Source organism: Schistocerca nitens, chromosome 9, assembly GCF_023898315.1.
Source record: "Schistocerca nitens isolate TAMUIC-IGC-003100 chromosome 9, iqSchNite1.1, whole genome shotgun sequence".
Taxonomy (NCBI): Eukaryota; Metazoa; Arthropoda; class Insecta; order Orthoptera; family Acrididae; genus Schistocerca; species Schistocerca nitens.
The window spans coordinates 230,627,253-230,648,608 of NC_064622.1; positions in this window are offsets into that span (position 1 = coordinate 230,627,253).

The window sequence follows — 21,356 nt, forward strand, 5'->3', positions numbered from 1 at the left end:
TCCGACTTAATTCGACTACATTCCATTATCCTCGTTTTGCTTTTGTTGATGTTAATCTTATACCCTCCTTTCAAGACACTTCCATTCCGTTCAGCTGCTCTTCCAGGTCCTTTACTGTCTCTGACAGAATTACAATGTCATCGGTGAACCGCAAAGTTTCTATTTCTTCTCCATGGACTTTAATTCCTACTCCAAATTTTTCTCTTGTTTCCTTTACTGCTTGCTCAATATACAGATTGAATAACATCGAGGATATGCTACAACCCTGTCTCACTCCCTTCCCAACCACAGCTTCCCTTTCATGCCCCTCAACTTTTATAACTACCATCTGGTTTCTGTACAAATTGTAAATAACCTTTTGCTCCCTGTAATTTACCCCTGCCACCTTCAGAATTTGAAAGAGAGCATTCCAGTCAACATTGTTAAAAGATTTCTCTAAGTCTACAAATGCTAGAAACATAGGTTTGCCTTTCCTTAATCTATTTTCTAAGATAAGTCATAGGGTCAGTATTGCCTCACGTGTTCCAATATTTCTACGGAATCCAAACTTATCTTCCCCGAGTTCGGCTTCTACTAGTTTTTCCATTCGTCTGTAAAGAATTCGTGTTAGTATTTTGCAGTCATGACCTATTAAACTCATAGTTCTGTCATTTTCACATCTGTTAACACCTGCTTTCTTTGGGATTGGAATTATTATATTCTTCGTGAAGTCTGAGGGTATTTTGGCCTGTCTCATACATCTTGCTCACCAGATGGTAGAGTTTTGTCAGGGCTGGCTCTCCCAAGGCTATCCGTAGTTCGAATGGAATGTTCTCTACTCCTGGGGCCTTGTTTTGACTCAGGTCTGCTCTGTCAAACTCTTCAGGCAGTATCATACCTTCTGATCTTTCACACATTCATAGATTTCACCAGGCACTGTGTGACTTTTGACAGTCTTTTCTCTTAATTTATTCAGAAATTTATTTTGATGCAAGAGACTAGACAATTGACAAAGTCCCTTTGCAGAAATATCGTAATGGCACATTGTAACATTTTTACATTGATTCCTGTGGCCACATGCCTCTTTAACAACAAATGATTCAGTTATGTTAAAATGCTCTCTCTTGTAAAGGCTAGTATATTTCATTTACATACAAAGAAGGCAGAGGCAGTACTTTCAGACACTTAAATATTGGTCCGTAGGATTTCCTAAATTGCATTTAGCTTTCTCAGTCATTGTGAGAATCAGTTTTTCTCCCCAGTTACCACAGAAAATAATTTAATAGAATAATAGTTACTGTATACTGCAGTGGTACACTGTCACCAGTGAAAAGCAGCTTTAAATAACAAAAACCTGCACAAGTTGCTTACACCACACCCTCACTCTTAGCACATCATGTTTTGAGAATTTATTCAACTTTCAAGTGCATAAATATTTTTTGTGACTTTTAATGTGCAATTTTCTGCCTCTTTGCACTGTAATTGTCTTTTTGCACTTACACTGCAAGTGGAAAATTGGACAAAATGAATTGTGGACACTTTTTATATGCTGAAATTAGAGATAGTCTTCTTGTTTGTCTCCTTACAAGTATTGTGCCTCCTCCATTACACAGAATATCACACACATGCAAATCTTCATTTACACTGTTGATTTTTGTAATCAAAACACACTATAGAAATATTATGACAGTGTGGTTTCACCAGAGCATTTGCTTGCAGTCAGAGGTGTTACATTTTTCTGTGGACTACATTATATACACAGAGTTGTCAATTATAAAATTTATTTTACCATTATTGACTGCTGAAGTATTGATTAGGTTTCTGTTTTCTTGCAGATGTTGAGTAGTGTCTAGGAGGTTTCTACAGTTATCATATGGAAAGAGAAACATTGGGAAAAAATTAGCTTATTTGCAATGTAGTTTGTCATTAAGAATTTTTTCTCCTTGCTTTTTTGGTATACAAAAATATCCAGCCCCGCCATAGTATGTGATTTTTTGCAAGTGGTGGAGAACTTTTAAGATCTTTTTCTATGTTTTTGATAGGATGTCCAATGATTGTTATCCAGGGTGTTACAAAAAGGTACGGCCAAACTTTCAGGAAACATTCCTCACACACAAATAAAGAAAAGATGTTACGTGGACATGTGTCCGGAAACGCTTAATTTCCATGTTAGAGCTCATTTTAGTTTCGTCAGTATGTAACGTACTTCCTCGATTCACCGCCAGTTGGCCCAATTGAAGGAAGGTAATGTTGACTTCGGTGCTTGTGTTGACATGCGACTCATTGCTCTACAGTACTAGCATCGAGCACATCAGTACGTAGCATCAACAGGTTAGTGTTCATCACGAACGTGGTTTTGCAGTCAGTGCAATGTTTACAAATGCAGAGTTGGTAGATGCCCATTTGATGTATGGATTAGCACGGGGCAATAGCCGTGGTGTGGTACATTTGTATCGAGACAGATTTCCAGAACGAAGGTGTCCCGACAGGAAGACGTTCGAAGCAATTGATCGGCGTCTTAGGGCGCACGGAACATTCCAGCCTATGACTCGCGACTGGGGAAGATCTAGAACGACGAGGACACCTGCAGTGGACGAGGCAATTCTTCGTGCAATTAACGATAACCCTAATGTCAGCGTCAGAGAAGTTGCTGCTGTACAAGGTAACGTTGACCACGTCACTGTATGGAGAGTGCTACGGGAGAACCAGTTGTTTCCGTACCATGTACAGCGTGTGCAGGCACTATCAGCAGCTGATTGGCCTCCACGGGTACACTTCTGCGAATGGTTCATCCAACAATGTGTCAATCCTCATTTCAGTGCAAATATTCTCTTTAAGGATGAGGCTTCATTCCAATGATATCAAATTGTCAATTTTTGCAATCAACATGCGTGGGCTGACGAGAATCTGCACGCAATTGCAATCACGTCATCAACACAGATTTTCTGTGAACGTTTGGGCAGGCATTGTTGGTGATGTCTTGATTGGGCCCCATGTTCTTCCACCTACGCTCAATGGAGCACGTTATCATGATTTCATACCGGATACTCTACCTGTGCTGCTAGAACATGTGCCTTTATAAGTATGACACAACATGTGGTTCATGCATGATGGAGCTCCTGCACATTTCAGTCGAAGTGTTCATACGCTTCTCAACAACAGATTCGGTGACCGATGGATTGGTAGAGGCAGACCAATTCCATGGCCTCCACGCTCTCCTGACGTCAACCCTCTTGACTTTAATTTATGGGGGCATTTGAAAGCTCTTGTCTACGCAACCCCGGTACCAAATGTAGAGACTCTTCGTGCTCGTATTATGGACGGCTGTGATACAATACACGATTCTCCAGGGCTGCATTAGCGCATCAGGGATTCCATGCGACGGAGGGTGGATGCATGTATCCTCGCTAACGGAGGACATTTTGAACATTTCCTGTAAAAAAGTGTTTGAAGTCACGCTGGTACGTTCTGTTGCTGTGTGTTTCCATTCCATGATTAATGTGATTTGAAGAGAAGTAATAAAATGAGTTCTAACATGGAAAGTAAGTGTTTCCGGACACATGTCCACATAACATATTTTCTTTCTTTGTGTGTGAGGAATGTTTCCTGAAAGTTTGGCCGTACCTTTTTGTAACACCCTGTATGTGTTGCTGTTATTGATTATGTGGTAAAGTTGATGTGTTCAGTGTATCCAATGAAGGTTCCTGGCAGTTAGTTCTATGTAGTAGCTTGAGCAAGTTTTACATGTGATTTTGTATAGTGCTGAGTCTGGGAATTTTATCTTTTCTGTTGTTTAAGGTGTGGATTAATTTCTGTTGTAGCTTGTTGTTTGTGGAGAAAGCTACATTCACTTTAGGTTGCTATTTTTTTGAGAAACACTACCTGCTTAAGGAAAGCTGGTCATACATTTGAGTATGGTCCCTTGTAAGGAGCCGGGATTTTTTTCTCTTCATATCACAAAAATATTTATGCACTTGAAAATAATAAACTCTCAAAACACATTGTGCTAAGCATGACAGAATAATTTAACTGGTGCTCATTCCATGTAGGCGTTCATGGCCGGCGTCTTCATCAATAAACACTTTCGGGCTAAGTTGCCGTGGTCGATCTGTAAAACTTCTTCTCCCTAATGTTTCATTCTCAACTACGGAGAACATCTTCGGAGGTGAGTCAACGACTGGCTGCTAGGAGCTGGGGCCGCCGCTTATATGGATATCGTAGAGGGCGCCACCGCACGTCACGTGGCGTCGATGTGCAGCTATCTCTGGCTATCGTCTGTTCTCTCGATTGCAGGCAATCGATTGTCACGTGATTGATGCAACGTCGACCGCCATATCTTATCCAATTTTAATCCTTCTTCTTTACGATTAAAATTGTATTGATGTTTGTGGATTTCAATTGCCTCTCTACACATACGTGTATAATAATGCGACGTCCTCGCTAGCACGCTGGTTTCACCAAATTTTATTTCGTGATCTCCATCCTTAAAAACATGTTCCGCTACTGCCGATTTGTCGATATGTCCCAAGCGACAGTTTCTTTTGTGCTCCGTCAACCGTGTATTGATGCTTCTTTTTGTAGTTCATATGTAAACCCTGCCACAACTGCACGGAATTTTATGTACCCCTGGGGTGGCTAGGGGGTGACGAGCATCATTTGTTGATCTTAGGCATTCACTAATTTTCTTAGTAGGTCTGAAAATGGTCTCTACGTGAAACTTGGCTAGTACTTTCCCAATGCGATCCGTGATATTATGGATGAACGGAAGAAATACTTTTCCAGCTGATGGTTGTTGCTCTCTCCTATTTTTAGGCATTTTTCTATTTGGGTGAAGTGCTCGGTTAATCTCGTTTTTCGTATAACCATTTTTTGCAAAGGCTATTCGTAAATGATTTAGTTCTTCTTGTAAGTAGCCTGGTTCACAAATATTATTGGCCCTATCCACTAATGTTTTTATGACCCCCCTCTTTTGCCTAGGGTGGTGGTTTGAGTTCTTATGGAGGTAGTGATCAGTATGTGTACCTTTCCTGTAGACCTTATGGCCTAAGGTCCCATCCGCCCGTTTGATAACTGATACATCCAAGAAGTTAAGTTGTCCGTTCTTCTCCTTCTCCATAGTAAATTTAATCTTTGGGTTGATGCTATTTAAGTGTACCAGGAAATCATTCAAGTCTTCTTCCTCATGATTCCATATTACAAAGGTATCATCCACATACCGATACCACTTCGAGGGGCGTTTTTTGGCCGACTGCAGTGCTTGGTGTTCAAAATATTCCATGAATAAATTCGCAATTGCGGGACTTAGGGGGCTTCCCATGGCTACCCCATCGATCTGTTCATAAAATTCGCCATTGTACTGAAAATAGGTCAAGGATAGACAGTGTTGGAACAAGGCTACTACATCAGTAGGGAACATATCGGCTATATGGGAGAGAGCTTCATCAACTGGAACCATCGTGAACAAAGACACTATATCAAAACTGACAAGGATGTCATTAGGACCGACAGTAATTTCCCTCAATTTCTCAATGAAATATAGAGAGTTTTTAATATGACTTTCAGTTTTGCCTATGTAAGGTTGTAACAAAGAGGCAAGGTTTCTGGCTAGTTCTTGGGTAGGAGCTCCAATTGCGCTGACTATTGGTCTCAAAGGAACATCAGGCTTATGTATCTTTGGTAATCCATATAATCTCGGAGGATAAGCCTCCGTTTTACAAAGATACTTTTTAACTTCTGTAGGAATGGAAGACTGTTTTATCAGACGATTGGTGGCATTCAGCACATTCGTTGTGGGATCCTTTTTCAACTTCTTGTATGTGCTGGGTTCCAGGAGATCACTGATCTTCTTGTGATAATCCTCAGTATTCATTAAAACAGTAACATTTCCCTTGTCAGCGGCAACTATAATAACATTCTTGTCTGCATTGATCTCTCGCAATGCCTTCCTTTCCCCTTGAGACAGATTGCTACTGGGTGGCTTAGCTTTGGGTAATATCCTGGAGGTTTCCATTCTAATTTCGTCAGCAGAATATGCTGGTAACTGACGAATTCCTGTATCTATATTCCAACACTGTCTATCCTCGACCTATTTTCAGTACAATGGCGAATTTTATGAACAGATCGATGGGGTAGCCATGGGAAGCCCCCTAAGTCCCGCAATTGCGAATTTATTCATGGAATATTTTGAACACCAAGCACTGCAGTCGGCCAAAAAACGCCCCTCGAAGTGGTATCGGTATGTGGATGATACCTTTGTAATATGGAATCATGAGGAAGAAGACTTGAATGATTTCCTGGTACACTTAAATAGCATCAACCCAAAGATTAAATTTACTATGGAGAAGGAGAAGAACGGACAACTTAACTTCTTGGATGTATCAGTTATCAAACGGGCGGATGGGACCTTAGGCCATAAGGTCTACAGGAAAGGTACACATACTGATCACTACCTCCATAAGAACTCAAACCACCACCCTAGGCAAAAGAGGGGGGTCATAAAAACATTAGTGGATAGGGCCAATAATATTTGTGAACCAGGCTACTTACAAGAAGAACTAAATCATTTACGAATAGCCTTTGCAAAAAATGGTTATACGAAAAACGAGATTAACCGAGCACTTCACCCAAATAGAAAAATGCCTAAAAATAGGAGAGAGCAACAACCATCAGCTGGAAAAGTATTTCTTCCGTTCATCCATAATATCACGGATCGCATTGGGAAAGTACTAGCCAAGTTTCACGTAGAGACCATTTTCAGACCTACTAAGAAAATTAGTGAATGCCTAAGATCAACAAATGATGCTCGTCACCCCCTAGCCACCCCAGGGGTATATAAAATTCCGTGCAGTTGTGGCAGGGTTTACATATGAACTACAAAAAGAAGCATCAATACACGGTTGACGGAGCACAAAAGAAACTGTCGCTTGGGACATATCGACAAATCGGCAGTAGCGGAACATGTTTTTAAGGATGGAGATCACGAAATAAAATTTGGTGAAACCAGCGTGCTAGCGAGGACGTCGCATTATTATACACGTATGTGTAGAGAGGCAATTGAAATCCACAAACATCAATACAATTTTAATCGTAAAGAAGAAGGATTAAAATTGGATAAGATATGGCGGTCGACGTTGCATCAATCACGTGACAATCGATTGCCTGCAATCGAGAGAACAGACGATAGCCAGAGATAGCTGCACATCGACGCCACGTGACGTGCGGTGGCTCCCTCTACGATATCCATATAAGCGGCGGCCCCAGCTCCTAGCAGCCAGTCGTTGACTCACCTCCGAAGATGTTCTCCGTAGTTGAGAACGAAACGTTGGGGAGAAGAAGTTTTACAGATCGACCACGGCAACTTAGCCCGGAAGTGTTTATTGATTAACTGGTGCTATTTTCATTATTTAAATCATGAATGATACAGTTGAGACTCCAAAAACATTGAATGTGATCAATGAAATAAAAAATAAAAAAAGCCGCTTGTATTTTGAACATGAATTCTAACAACATACATAAGTGATATCAGCTTTTAAATTATTTTGATTGCTTAGGCATATCTCCCACTTTAGCCCACCCAAACATGTATCCCCACAAATTTTATATAACAGAAATTTGAGACTTTTTTCATCAGTTAAAGAAACAGACTTTGCAAGATGGAGATTTTTCGTAGTATTGCTGCCTTTAGGAGAAAAACAAAATGTTCTGCATCAGTATTGAAATTCTTTATTGTGTCTCTTAGTCCAAGGAGTTTTGAGTTTCTTGCAGTAGTCATCATAAGAATTTAAGCCTAGTGGCCACAAAACCCTTTGTTTTTCACATGTGTGTTATAGGCACAGTTGTAAAACTAGCATAGGCTTCTGTAGACTGCAATAAGTAAGTGTAGGTCATGCTAGTTTTCCTAGTAACTTTGGTTAGTTAAGGTCATACCCATCTTATCTGTACATTGGATGGGTTGCATACCAATCAGATATTACTGCACAATGACCACTTTCTTTACGTTTGCAATCAGTGTCTTACTAGATTCCCTTAAACACCAGAAGTGGTGATCTGTCATGAAGCTGAATGATGATATATAAAGGGCTGGGTAATCTATGGAATATTTTCATTCTATATAGTTATCCTACTTTCTGTTACTTTAGAATAAATAGTACTTACAGAAAAACTGAAATTGTCAATGTTTAATTCAGCTTTTATTCGAAAATTGTTGATTTGCAATGTGAAACAGAGGGATATTGTTGTAAAAATTAAGAAAATGATACAGATTTGTCATATAGCACTAAGAAACACAATTTCCTGAACAAAAAGGTAAAATAGAAAACACAGCTAAACAAAAATATATTAAACATCACCTTAATGCTTCGTTCAACGTATATAAAACATGTTTCTGTTACTCATAAAGGACTTTTGCATTTCTCAATAATAACAGAAAATTCTTGCTTTTGATCGTGATGAAGAACATACTATTGAGTACAAATTTATGTGTGTGTGTGTGTGTGTGTAAAGTGTACTTGTATCAAAAGTAATGTTACATAAAAGCACAGAATTTACTCAATCAACTAATTTTTATTACTTATAAAATATAGTTTATATTCTGTACGGATATAAAATACACAATGGACTAACACCAAATGATGTGCAGTTCTAACTCTGTGCAAAACAAACAAAAAGCAAAGAGAAGCCATCGGCTCCCATTTTCTCTTTTACACATTCATTTATGTTTCTTTCCCTGCCAATTCTACCAATACGACTGGTAATCCTATCATTTACTGCATCATTTATGTAGTGTACAAAAACTACTGAACCATAGTTTTGGTACAGCACAACTCTAGTTACAGGCATATTTGTGTGTGTTATCAACAGATATCAGGACCTCAACTGCCTACAGGCATTGAAATAAATCAGTGGTGAAGGTTGAAAACTTGTGCCAGACCAGTTATCAAACAGGGGTGCTCCTGCTTCTCGAGAATGATTCCATTAACCATCTTGCCCATCTGGACATGCTTTCCATCCAACTCAAATTCTCAACCTGTCACACACAAGTAGAATACCCATCCACTAGCCCCACCACAGGGGTTCGGAAGACATGGTGCATCTGTACTGAAAATACTGTACTCAAAGCCATCGTCATTGATTCCTAGAGAAGCAACTATCTGGGTTCAAGTCCTGGTTCTGCAAAAACTTTTCAGCTTTCACCAGTGAGTTATTTCAATGCCTGTAGGCTGCTGAGACCATGATTTCTCTTAATAACGTGTTGTGTATAGCTGCTGTACCACCAGTGGCATCTGTTCTGTTGTGTATTTATTAAAATTTAGCTAGTGCTAGATGATGAAGTTGTTATTTTCCTGTTTGGTTGTCTTACAGTTGGGTTTGTGTTGAAGAGTTTCAGCAAATCTCTTACCACATACGTTAATTTTTTTGGAAAGAGTTAACGTCCTCCAAATATTCCTTTGTGTGATTGTAAAACACTTTTTCTCTCTAATTCAGTAGTTTGACCATATCATGAAAATGACAGATGGCTCCTCACCATATACCGGAGATGCTGAGTTGCAGATTGGCACAATAAAAAGACTATCAATGAAGTAGGCTTTCAGCCCAAAAAGACTTCATCAGAATTAGACGAAACACACACACACACACACACACACACACACTCATGAAGAAGCAACTCATACACATACATGACCACAGTCTCTGTCTGCCGAGGCCAGTCCGCGAGCAGCAGCGGGTGATGGGAGAAGGTGGTGGGTGTAAGGAGGAGGCTGGGACGGGAAGGAAGAGAGATAGTAGGATATGAGTGTGGGATGGTAAAGTTCTGCATGTGGGAGCATACAGAGATGAGGCGGAGAGAAGGTAGAGAAGCTAAGTGCAGTCTAAAATTTGACAAAGGGCCTGTGCCTGGATCCTTCCTACTAACATAAGATTTTCTGAATTGCCCCTGTAGTATATCTTGTGTTCCAGTAACCCTCTTGATCTCAGCCTTCATTAGTCATTGTCCTACACCCATCTATCCCCTTCCCCGTTCCCACTGCAGCACTACACAGCCCTCTATTCCATCAATACACCCACAGTCTTTTTAATTCTCTCCTTTTCCACTGCTTCCTCCTCCCCCCTGCCCTCCATCTAACCTCCTGACTTCATCTAGCTACCCTAAACTCTCTTAACCTCATCCCTGTATGGTTCCACAAGCAGCACTTTATGGTCCCCCACTCCTACTTTGCTATCCCTTCTCCTCCACCCTCCAGCTGCCTCCTTAACCCCACTACCTGGATTGCTTCTCTCATCATGCGCTGCAGCTCCCAGTCTAGCCTTAGCAGCTAGAGACTGTGGTCATGTGTGTGTGAGTTGTGTTTGCGTGAGAGAGAGTTGTCTAATTTCTTTAAAGGCCTTTTTGGCTGAAAGCTTACTTGTTTGACAGTCTTTTTGTTGTGCCTATCTGCGACTCAGCATCTCTACTATATGGTGAGTAGCATCAGTTTGCACATAATTGTCATCGATGGTTGCCTGATTTCCGTAGGATTTCTTGTGAAAGCACAGCTGAGTGTTGATCTTCCTCATTACATACAGTTATCCCATTTGATGGGGAATTCAGAATTCCATATATTCAACCTTCCTTGCAACACGAGGTGCAAACATGACAAAATCAGATGTGGAAGCTCATTGGCTACTCTGCACAGCTCCTAGATCAGACTGCTGCAAAGTGGTACTGATATTGTGACGTACCATTTAGGACTGGTATTTGTGTACTTCTGCTGGATCTGTGAAAAGACTTCAATAAAACCAACTGAGTGGTTGGAAAAATTGGATATTGTTCTTTAATTTTTCCTTTTGCTTATGTTACTGGTTTTTATAATTTTTGGTTCATAAGTGTAAGTGCACTTGTGACTGTTCAAGAGAATTAAACACTAAATAATGGGTCATTCAAAAAGTATGCTGGTTTTGAATTGTGTAGTATAATTTTGTTTGTCGGTTAATCAAGGTGTTGTGTGTAATTTTGACTGTTGCTTCACTCTGAATTTCTCAAATTTCTTCATTGGGTGTCTAGCCATGGGGCAGTTTACTATTGCACAGCATGTGGTAATAATGAAGACATTTTATGAAAATGGAGACATTTACGCAGCAACTGTGAGACATCTTCATGCAGTTCTAGTGTGCAATGAAGCACCAAATGAATCGGCAGCCTGCAGATGTATTGTAAAGTTCAGCTGAGTGTGTTCAACAGTGAACATTAAGACTTCTTATTGTCCTCATTCTGGAAGAAAATCTGTGGAAAACATTGGGGTGGTTTGTGACATTGTGGTTGTTAGTCCATGTTTCATTCTCTTTTCCAAGAGTTGATGTAAGGAGAAAGTCCATTGGGGAGGCAGGAGACCCTGATTTTGGACATAAACATGTGTCCATGATTGACTAAGTTGCGGTTAAAATCAATGCACATGTGTTTTGACAGCTAAGATCAGTTTGACAGGAGCAAAGGGAGGGCCGTTCAGACTTTTCTCCACAGATGGCGGTGTCTTTGAGATATAAAAAGCCCAAGGAGAGAGATGTGCTGTTTCCAGATGGGAAAAACCCATGCTGTTTGGAGGGACAATGGAGACCTTCTGAGGGTGCATTTGCACAACTATGTGAAAAATAAACTTATTCATAAATTAATAACTCTTTATTCGTATGTCTCACTAAGAAGCTAGTAGGCTCACCTTAAGCAGAAAAGAGAGAGTTATGCAAGTGTTGAAGCACTGTCACTATCTGAATTGGTTTGTAAGTTACTGTAAATTAAATGTTATGTATATTTTCTGAAGCAAAAAAGCAAATATATTGGCAACACACTATGCGACTACAACAAATAAGGTGTCTGTGGATACATCTGGTGTGTATTGGACAATCACAGTAGACTCACTGAAAATGTACAATTTTTAAATGCCAGGCTAAAATGTGCATTTTTCACAGTAAAAAGAGTCTTTCTTGCTGAATAGCTATAAAAAAATCCTAAAAGTAGTTGCGGTACTATAAACGAAAAATAAGTAGTAAATTATTAAAATGAATAGCTTAAAATATTTATTAATTCTTACTTCTAAAAAATCTGAAAAACCAAGGATAGCCAAAAAAATATTATTCATAAAGAAACTATATCAAACAGCAGAAGACAAATGGCAACATGAGACTTTTCAGAAAATTCCCATATAAATTTATGTGTAATAGGTATGTCAAATGTTTAAATTATGAATTTCAGCAATTGTCTTACTAAGTTGTTGATTTGATTTCAGCGGTCATAGACCGAAGGTTTATAACAGTGGCAGCCATCCTCAAATGGATACTTCAGTATAGACTTGCCTTGGAGGCAGCCTCTGTGAGTCATCGTGTTTGATGAGCAGCAACATAGCTGTGGTTTGTGAGCACTGAATTATTCTAAGGCCCCAGCAAGACTTATAGAATTTCGTGATGGGTCGTTTGTAGGAACTTGTGACCTTTTGTTTGTTTGTATGTGCAGCATTATTCTAAGTATCCAATCTGGACTCAGATAAGTCCGCTGTGTTTTAGTTCCAAGTAGGATAAGCTCATGGGGACTTTATCAATTATAGACTGTTGCACCCAGCAACAAGTTGGTTTAGATTAATTTTAGTAGGAAGCCAGTGTGGGACTTGTAGTCTGAACAGAAGGTGTGGAACTTTAATGATTTTCTTGGGGAAAGCTTGCAGAATTTATCACAAATTGCTGATAGCCTGCACTGATATGTAAACCTTCAATTTGATTGTGAGTTTTCAAGGATAAACTGTGAATTATAATTTGTTTCTATTTTTTTGTGTTTATCGGAGAAACAGTAAAGTTCAGTTACAAAAACTTGAACGAACTGTGAGTGCGTACCTAATTTCTAGGGTATCAGTTCCTGCCTGCATTTATTAAAAAAGTATTCCAGGTACAGTGTGGCAGGTGTGAGTTTGTCCTTTCAGCGTAAAATGTAGCTGCATTATTAAGTTCAACCACGTCCTATGGAGGTCTATTGAACTGTATTGTGCTTGGGTTGTATTGTGCATTAGCATGTGGGTGCTCTGAGCTGATTTATAGAGGAAAGGTGAACTGACTAACTCTAATTTTGCAAAGTTTTACAAAACATTTGTCCATCACCCACCACAGCGTTAACAAATCTCCTGTACAATGGATTCTTTGGCATGATCTCCATTATCACCTTTTCAGAATTCAGTTAACACAGCAGCTGAAAGTAGCTGATCCTGCAGAAAGGCAACTGGTTTCTGAGAAGATGACAAGAAGATGATGGTTTTGCAAGGAACATCATCTTTAGCAACTAGGCACACTTCCAATTAAATAGATCTGAATAGACAGAACTGCCATATCAAGGGGTCAGAAAAACCTTGTGTTGTTCAAGAGAGGGTATTGTATTGACTGCAAGTGATGGTTAGGTGTGACGTTTGGGTGTGTGTCATCATCAGCCCTTATGTTTTGAAGATGAGGCAGGACAGCTGTGACAGTTAATGCAAACCAATAATGTCTGGTGATAAGACTTTTTCTTGCCTCATTTCAGTGGAATTGGCATTCAAGAGCTGTGGTTTCAGAAGGATGGTGCCATCTGTCACACTTCTCACAAAACAGTTTACTTGCTCCATGCGCAATTCCTGAATTAACTCCCGTAATGGTGACCCATCAATAGCTGCCAAGTTCATGTGACTTAACATCTTACGATTTTTTTCTTTGGGTTATCTTAAATCAGTGGTGTATGTTAATGAATCCTAAAACATCTTTAAGGTAAAGGAGGAAATTCTACTTGTAGTTCATGAAATGCAAGTGGAGTCTTGTCATAGGGGATTTCACAGACAGACTTGTTGCAAGCCATTGCAGTAGAGGAGGTCACGTGATTTTCCATACTGGAAATGGTAAGGTGTGATGAACATGTTTACGTAATTTTTTTAGTGAGTTTTAAAAACAAAGTTCCTAATTTAATAACATCAAAACTGAAGTGATTTTTTGAAGAGCCCTATAGATAAATGACCTTTTTACAATAATATCCAACAGTGACAGCCTGCGTATAGGCACTGTGAAACTGCAGCCACCCCTCCTCCCGATTTTCACTTGGTATTATTGATAAGTTTCTATAATGAGTGCTTTCTACTTTAATTTTTTTTTATACCTGCACAATGTACCTTGAAGCACCGAAGAAACTGGTATAGGCATGTGCATTCAAATACAGAGATACGTAAACAGGCAGAATACAGTGCTATGGTCAGCAATGCCAAGTGTCTCACGCAGGTTTTAGATCAGTTACTGCAGGTACAATGTCAGGTTATCAAGATTTAAGTGAGTTTTAACGTGGTGTTATAGCTGGCACATGAGCAATGGGACATAGCATCTCTGAGATAGCGATGGAGTGGGGATTTTTCAGTACAACCATTTCACAAGTGTACCGTGAATATCAGGAACTGGTCAAACATCAAATCTCCAACATAGCTGTGGCCGGAAAAATATCCTGCAAGAATGAGGCCAATGATGACTGAAGAGAATCATTCAACACGACAGAAGTTGCAACCCTCCCGCAAATTGCTGAAGATTTCAATGCTGGGCCAACAACAAGTGTCAGTGTGTGAACCATTCAAAGAAACCTTGTAGATATGGGCTTTCGGAGCCTAAGGCTCACTCATGTACCCTTGATGACTGCACAACAGAAAGCTTTACATCTTTGCCTGGGCCTGTCAATATTGACATTGGGCTGTTGATGATTGGAAATATGTTGTCTGGTTGGACGAGTCTCATTTCAAATTGTATTGAGTAGATGGACATACACAGGTATGGAGACAACCTCATGAATCCAGGGACCCTACATGTCAGCAGGGGACTGTTCAAGCTGGCGGAGGCTCTGTAATGGTGTGGGGCTTGTGCAGTTGGAATGGTATGGGATCCCTGATATGTCTAGATACGACTCTGACAGATGACACATACGTAAGCATCCTGCCAGATCACCTGCATCCATTCATGTCCATTGTGCATCCCGTCAGACTCACACAATTCCAGCAGGACAGTGTGACACCCCACATGTCCAGAATTGCTACAGAGTGGCTCCAGGAACACTCTTCTGTATTTAAACACTTCCACTGGCCACCAAACTCCCCATAAATGAATATTATTGAGCATGTCTGGGATGCCCTGCATGCTGTTCAGAGGAGATCTCCCCCCCCCCCCCCCCCCCTCATATCGTTATGGATTTATGGAGTCCTGCAGGATTCATGGTGTTGATTCCCTCCAGCACTAATTCAGACATTAGTCAAGTCCATACCATGTCATGTTGCAGCACTTCTGCATGCTTATGGGGTACCTACATGGCCAGTGTATCAGTTTTCTTTGGCTCTTCAGTGTATAATGTATAAGCTTAATGTCAGTAGCCATCACCCAATTTATGAAAAAAATACAAAAATCGTTGCATCGAACAGTGCACTTCACAGTTACCATAGCATGGTCTTTGGCTGTTGTGCACAGCATTTGAGGCTGTAAGGGGGAAGAAGCACTGACACTCCCACAGTGCCGACCCTAGCATGCTGGTGGAAGACAGTTCCCTCCATCCCCCGCTCCCCACACGTTTTCCATGCTTAACTGTGTACCATTTCCTTGAATGATGTAAAGTGTGGAATTAGATTATTATCTTGCTGCCAGCTATACCATTTGATTCTTTTTTCGGTTCTCTTATTTTACAGAAAATGTAAACTATGGCCGTGCATCAGCAAAAAGTAAGTTGTGTGACAGCGAGTGAATTTCAAAAGCTTAAATTTTCACAGCTGTCTCTCTATGAGGAACTTACAGTTAAGAAAAGAGGTCATTCAACACCTGGTATTCTGATGTCTCACCCACACATAGACAACAAGAAGAAATATATTCGTAGCTTTAGTTCTGAATGATTTGAATGGAAAAGTTGGTTCTGTGGCTGTGAAGTAAAAAACGCATTGTTCTACTTCCATATTTGCTGTTTGGAGATGATGTAATGTGGACAAAGATGGTTTTATAAATTTAAACAAAAGGAAAGAAAATCTGAAAAGCATAGGAATTGAAAGGAGATGACAATAATACAGTTTTGCAGTCAGTTTTAAGAACCTTTAGTATAAGGGAGAAACTTAGTGGGGCATATATACTTTCAATCAATGAGCATACTATAAAGGTTGGAAAGAGCCATGAAATTTTGTGAAAAATAATATACTGCATTTTCCTTTGTGGAAACTTGAAACTCCCACACTTGGACATGACAAAACAGAAAATTCAGTAAATCCAGGGGTATTCAGAGGGTTAGTAAATTTTGCACCTAAATTAGATTCAGATTTGAAGAATCACTTAGAAACCAGTGAAGTCTTGAAAGGTGTTTTTAAGACCATTCAGAATTAGATATGAGAATGCCTGCTACAAAGGAGATAAGGACGGAAATTAGAAAAGCTTCCTTTGTGGCTTTCATGGGGCTGATGGCACAACAGATGTTTCAGAACACACTCATATGGTTCTTGTTATACCTTATGTATTGAATGGAGAAATATTTGAGCATTTTTGGGGATTTTTTTATTTTAGAAAATCAAACTGCAAATGTCTTCTCAAAATGTATTTTCGAGTAATTGGACATGTTTCGAAAATGTCTGTTTGTAGATAGATATAGTGGGGTTCAGTGCAGTGAAGCATGAAAAAGATAAGGATTTCTGGTCAGACAAATATAGGGTCATGTCAACAGCAGCAGAAAATTATATAATGGTAGCAGACTAGTAAAGTAGGCAATGAGCTACTGTGAACAGTTCACTGGTAGGGTTGATCTCATCAGATTCATCAGCAAACAAATGCCGCCAGTGATAGTCCAGGTGTATGTGCCAACATCGCAAGCAGAAGATAGTATGTGAGGGTACTGAATGGGCAATTCAGTGTGTATAGAAGAATGGAAATAAAAGAAACATGGGAGATTGGAATGTGGTTGAAGGGGAAGAAATAAAAGAAACAGTTAAGGGAGAATATGGGCTTGGCAGTAGGAGTCAGAGAAGGGAAAGACTAATTGAATTCCACAATAAATTTCAGATGGTAACAGCAAATACTCTGTTCAAGAATCACAGAGGAGGAATTATACTTGGAAAAGACCCAGAGACATGGGAAGAACCCAGCTGCATTACATAATGGTCAGACAGTGATTCCGAAATCAGATTTGGGTTGTAAGGAATACCTAGGTGCAGATATGGACTCAGGTCACAGTTTAGTAATGATGAAGAGTAGACTGAAGTTTAAGAGAAACATCTGGAGGAATCTGCATGGAAGGAAGTGGAATACTGAAGCACTGAGGAATGATGAGACTAATTTGTAGTTTGCTAAGGATGTGGATAGTGTGAATAAGGAATACCAGATTAGGCAGTTCATTTGAAGAGGAGTAAAAAAGGGAAATCACAAATGTCATACAGACAAACATTGATACAAGGAAGGTAACTGCAAAGAAACCTGGAGGAACGAAAGAAATACTTCATTGATTTATGTGTGTGGTGTCTGCTCTATTTGGATGTATCTGAAAGAACAATCCAAGCCAAATTCTCATATGTCACAGACACACTACTTACATGTCCCTGTCGATTATACTCAATGCTCGCAGCCTCACCCAATTTCCATAAGAGATCAAACAAGGAGTGCATCCACTCCGATGGTTTTATTTGCTGTCAGAGCAGATGTATTTATATGTGTGTTATTTGTTCTTTTCGACATGTCCAAAATAATGACAAGTAGTAGAAATGAGAATAGCAAGAAACTTAACATCGAAATTGGTAATAATGAAGTTAAGGAATTTTGCTACCTTAGAAGCAAAATAACCCATGAAGGACGATGCAAGAATGACATAAAAAGCAGACTATAACAGGCGAAGAGGCATTCCTGGCCAGAAGAAATCTACTCATGTCTAACATCAGCCTTAATTCGAGGAAGAAATTCTGAAAATGTAATTTTGGCAGTGTCAGCTGGTAATCATGTGTTAAAATGCTTCAGCACTAAAATTAAGCTGTTTCTCTTCAAATACAAGCCAGAAATAGCACTAAAATTACGCTATTTCTCATTGAGTATGAACCAAATACACACTAAAATTTCTTCTGTTCTCTTCTAATGTATGCTGGAATGCAAATAAAATGGATGAAACATTTTTTGTATTGCTCTCTCTATGATAACTAGAAACAAGTGTTGAGTGCTGAAATGACAGGCAGGCATTCTACGAGCAACTCAGAGAAAGGAAGCAGCTGTCTGTTTTCAACAGTGAATGCTCTGATGTGAAGTCATCCCTGCCAGCACTGAGGATGCTACATTGCTCACAACAACAGGTCATTATTTTTCTTTGAACACTGCACATAAAGTATTGTGCAAGTATTAAGTGTGAGGGGTTTTAGAGGAGCATTTGTCCTAATGGCCCTGTGGTCGAGTGCTAAAGCACACTGGCAGTTAGTCAGCTCAGGTTGGATTCCCATTGCTACCAACATTTTTAAAAACTTTTTATTTCTTTACTTTTTTGTCCATATTGTTTCATTCCTTGCAGTGTTAAACTATTAATTATAAAATTTAACCCTTTGACCGCTGCAGATGTGCTCTCTACATTCCATGCTGAGAGCGGCTGTTTTATTGCTGTACTGCTCAGTTATGCTCCTGCTACTTCTTATGCTGAGAGAGAGCATTCCAGCCACTATGAAATACTTATCATCCAATTTTAAGAAAGCTAATTTGATTTTTGCACAACTTACATAGTGACATTTTTGTTCAATAAAGGATTGAATTTCTTTTCATTACTCATCTAGTTACTGTTTGCATCAAATGAAGTAAATCATTGAATGAAATTTTTAAGAGTTTGTAGAGGTAAAAACACATTGTGTAAACTTGGCCTGCAGTTGATTTTAGCCATACATTGCTATGTATGAAATGTAGATAAGACCTCGAAATTTTATTTAAGATTGAGAGCAGAATGATATGTCAATTTCTTCTTGATTTATTGGTTTTTATATCTGGAGGACAGTCATGCACAGCCTCCCTCCCCCCTTTCCAACCCTGTGCATAAGGAATCATGGTGACAACTATTGTCGTATTCTATAAACAGCTCAAGATATTGAAACAAGGTTTTTACGAATGATAGCATGCAAAGGAGCTCATTTTTGTTCACCGAGATATGGAAGTAACATGTCTGCAGCACTGAGAGGGTAGACGAGACTGGACATGTAAACAAGTCAATAGTGCTTAAATTCTCTAGAGATTTACACATAGCATATAAAGAGTTTTCAAGCAGCAGTTCATGTATAAGTCCCAGAGCCAAGTGGTCAAATGTACTGACTGCCTATTCATTGGCTTTGGTTTGATTCCCACTGCTATCACTGCATTTATTTATCATTTTATTTTATTCCTCTCAATGTAAAATGATTAGTTACAGAACTTAAATTATTTAAACAGTTCAATTTATGCAAGTAAAATTGAATGTATTCATTTTGGTTACAGTTAATACCATTGTAACTCAAAGTGCTGTAGGCTACCACATTGGTAAAATTTTATATGAGCAGCCATTGAACTTTGGAGTGAATTATGGTACTGAATCATGGACAGTCGGAAAATGGAGCAGAAGAGAACTGAAGTGTTTGAGATGTGGTGTACACTGTACAGTTGTGCCAATGTACTTCTTATGCCATAACTGAATGTGCTACCTGTCCACTATGAGATGCAACTGTGGAAATGCTTAATTTTGTCCACAGATGCACTCCACGGTACAGCTCTAAAGATGATACTTAATTAGATCACAAGTTCTATCTTGAAAGTCAATCATGGGGGTTAAAGTTTTTTACAATGCTGAAGATCGCAATATCATCTCATCACGGTCTTGTTTATTTCATTGATATAGCAACTCACAGTTATTATTAACTACATGTGAGCCCAGTGCAGTTTACTATATTTGGTCCTTCAGTATCCAATTTTGAAATTTTAATTGACTCACACAGTATAAACTCAATTAATCTATGTTATCAGTTTTAAGGAATGTTTTGTCTGTAAGAAATTATTTATCACAGTTCTCTCAGGAGTATATGACAGCACAGGTGATGGCTTTGTGGCAGGCCACATTGAACCAGAAGTTTCAAATGCCGATCAAACAATCGCAGAAGCAACAGGAATTTTTAGATACCTGAATGCTATTTATATCAAGTTTTGGTTAGAGCTTTTTCACAAGATTATGCCTCATTTTGAAATAATTTACAAATGAACACAGTCTGGAGAAATTTGTGAGTTGAAAGTTAATTAACAACATTGGAAACGGCTATTTTGGAGTTAAGAAACTCTAAGTACTGTGGGAAGCCTTCAAGGATGCTCATGGTAGAAACAAACAAAGTGTGTGATTGTACATGTCTTGATATAATGGACAAATATGCTTCCACTAAACACTTAGCTGCTGCTAAACAAGAAATGCTTTGCTAGTTCTGAGAATATCCCCTAATAACAAAATTAGTGTGAACCTGAACTAAAAGCATATTGTAGGGTGTGATATTCACAGATATTATAAATTAACCAACCTTCTGAATTTATCTTACAAAAAATCCTGATAATGTTCTTAACGTAATTGTTGTTGTTGTTGTTGTTGTTGTGGTCTTCAGTCCTGAGACTGGTTTGATGCAGCTCTCCATGCTACTCTATACTGTGCAAGCTACTCATCTCCCAGTACCCACTGCAACCTAAATCCTTCTAAATCTGCTTAGCCTATTCATCTCTTGGTCTCCCTCCACAATTTTTACCCTCCACTCTGCCCTCCAACACTAACTTGGTGATCCCTTGATGCCTCAGAACATGTCCTACCAACCAATCCCTTTTTTTAATCAAGTTGTGCCACGAATTTCTCTTCTCCCCAATTCTATTCAATATCTCCTCATTAGTTATGTGATCTACCCATCTGATCTTCAGCATTCTTCTGTAGCACCACATTTCAAAATCTTCTATTCTCTTCTTGTCCAAACTATTTATCGTCCATGTTTCCCTTCCATACATGACTACACTCCATACAAATATTTTCATAAATAACTTCCTGATACTTAAATCTATACTCGATGTTAACAAATTTTTCTTCTTCAGAAACGCTTTCCTTGCCATTGCCAGTCAACATTTTATATCCTCTCTACTTCGGCCATCATTAGTTATTTTTCTTCCCAAATAACAAAACTTATTTACTACTTTAAGTGTGTCATCTCCTAATCTAATTCCCTCAGCATCACCCGAGCTAACTCAACTACATTCCATTATCCTCGTTTTGCTTTTGTTTATGTTCATCTTATATCCTCCTTTCAAGACACTGTCCATTCCATTCAACTGCTCTTCCAGGTCCTTTGCTGTCTCTGACAGAATTACAATGTCATCGGTGAACCTCAAAGTTT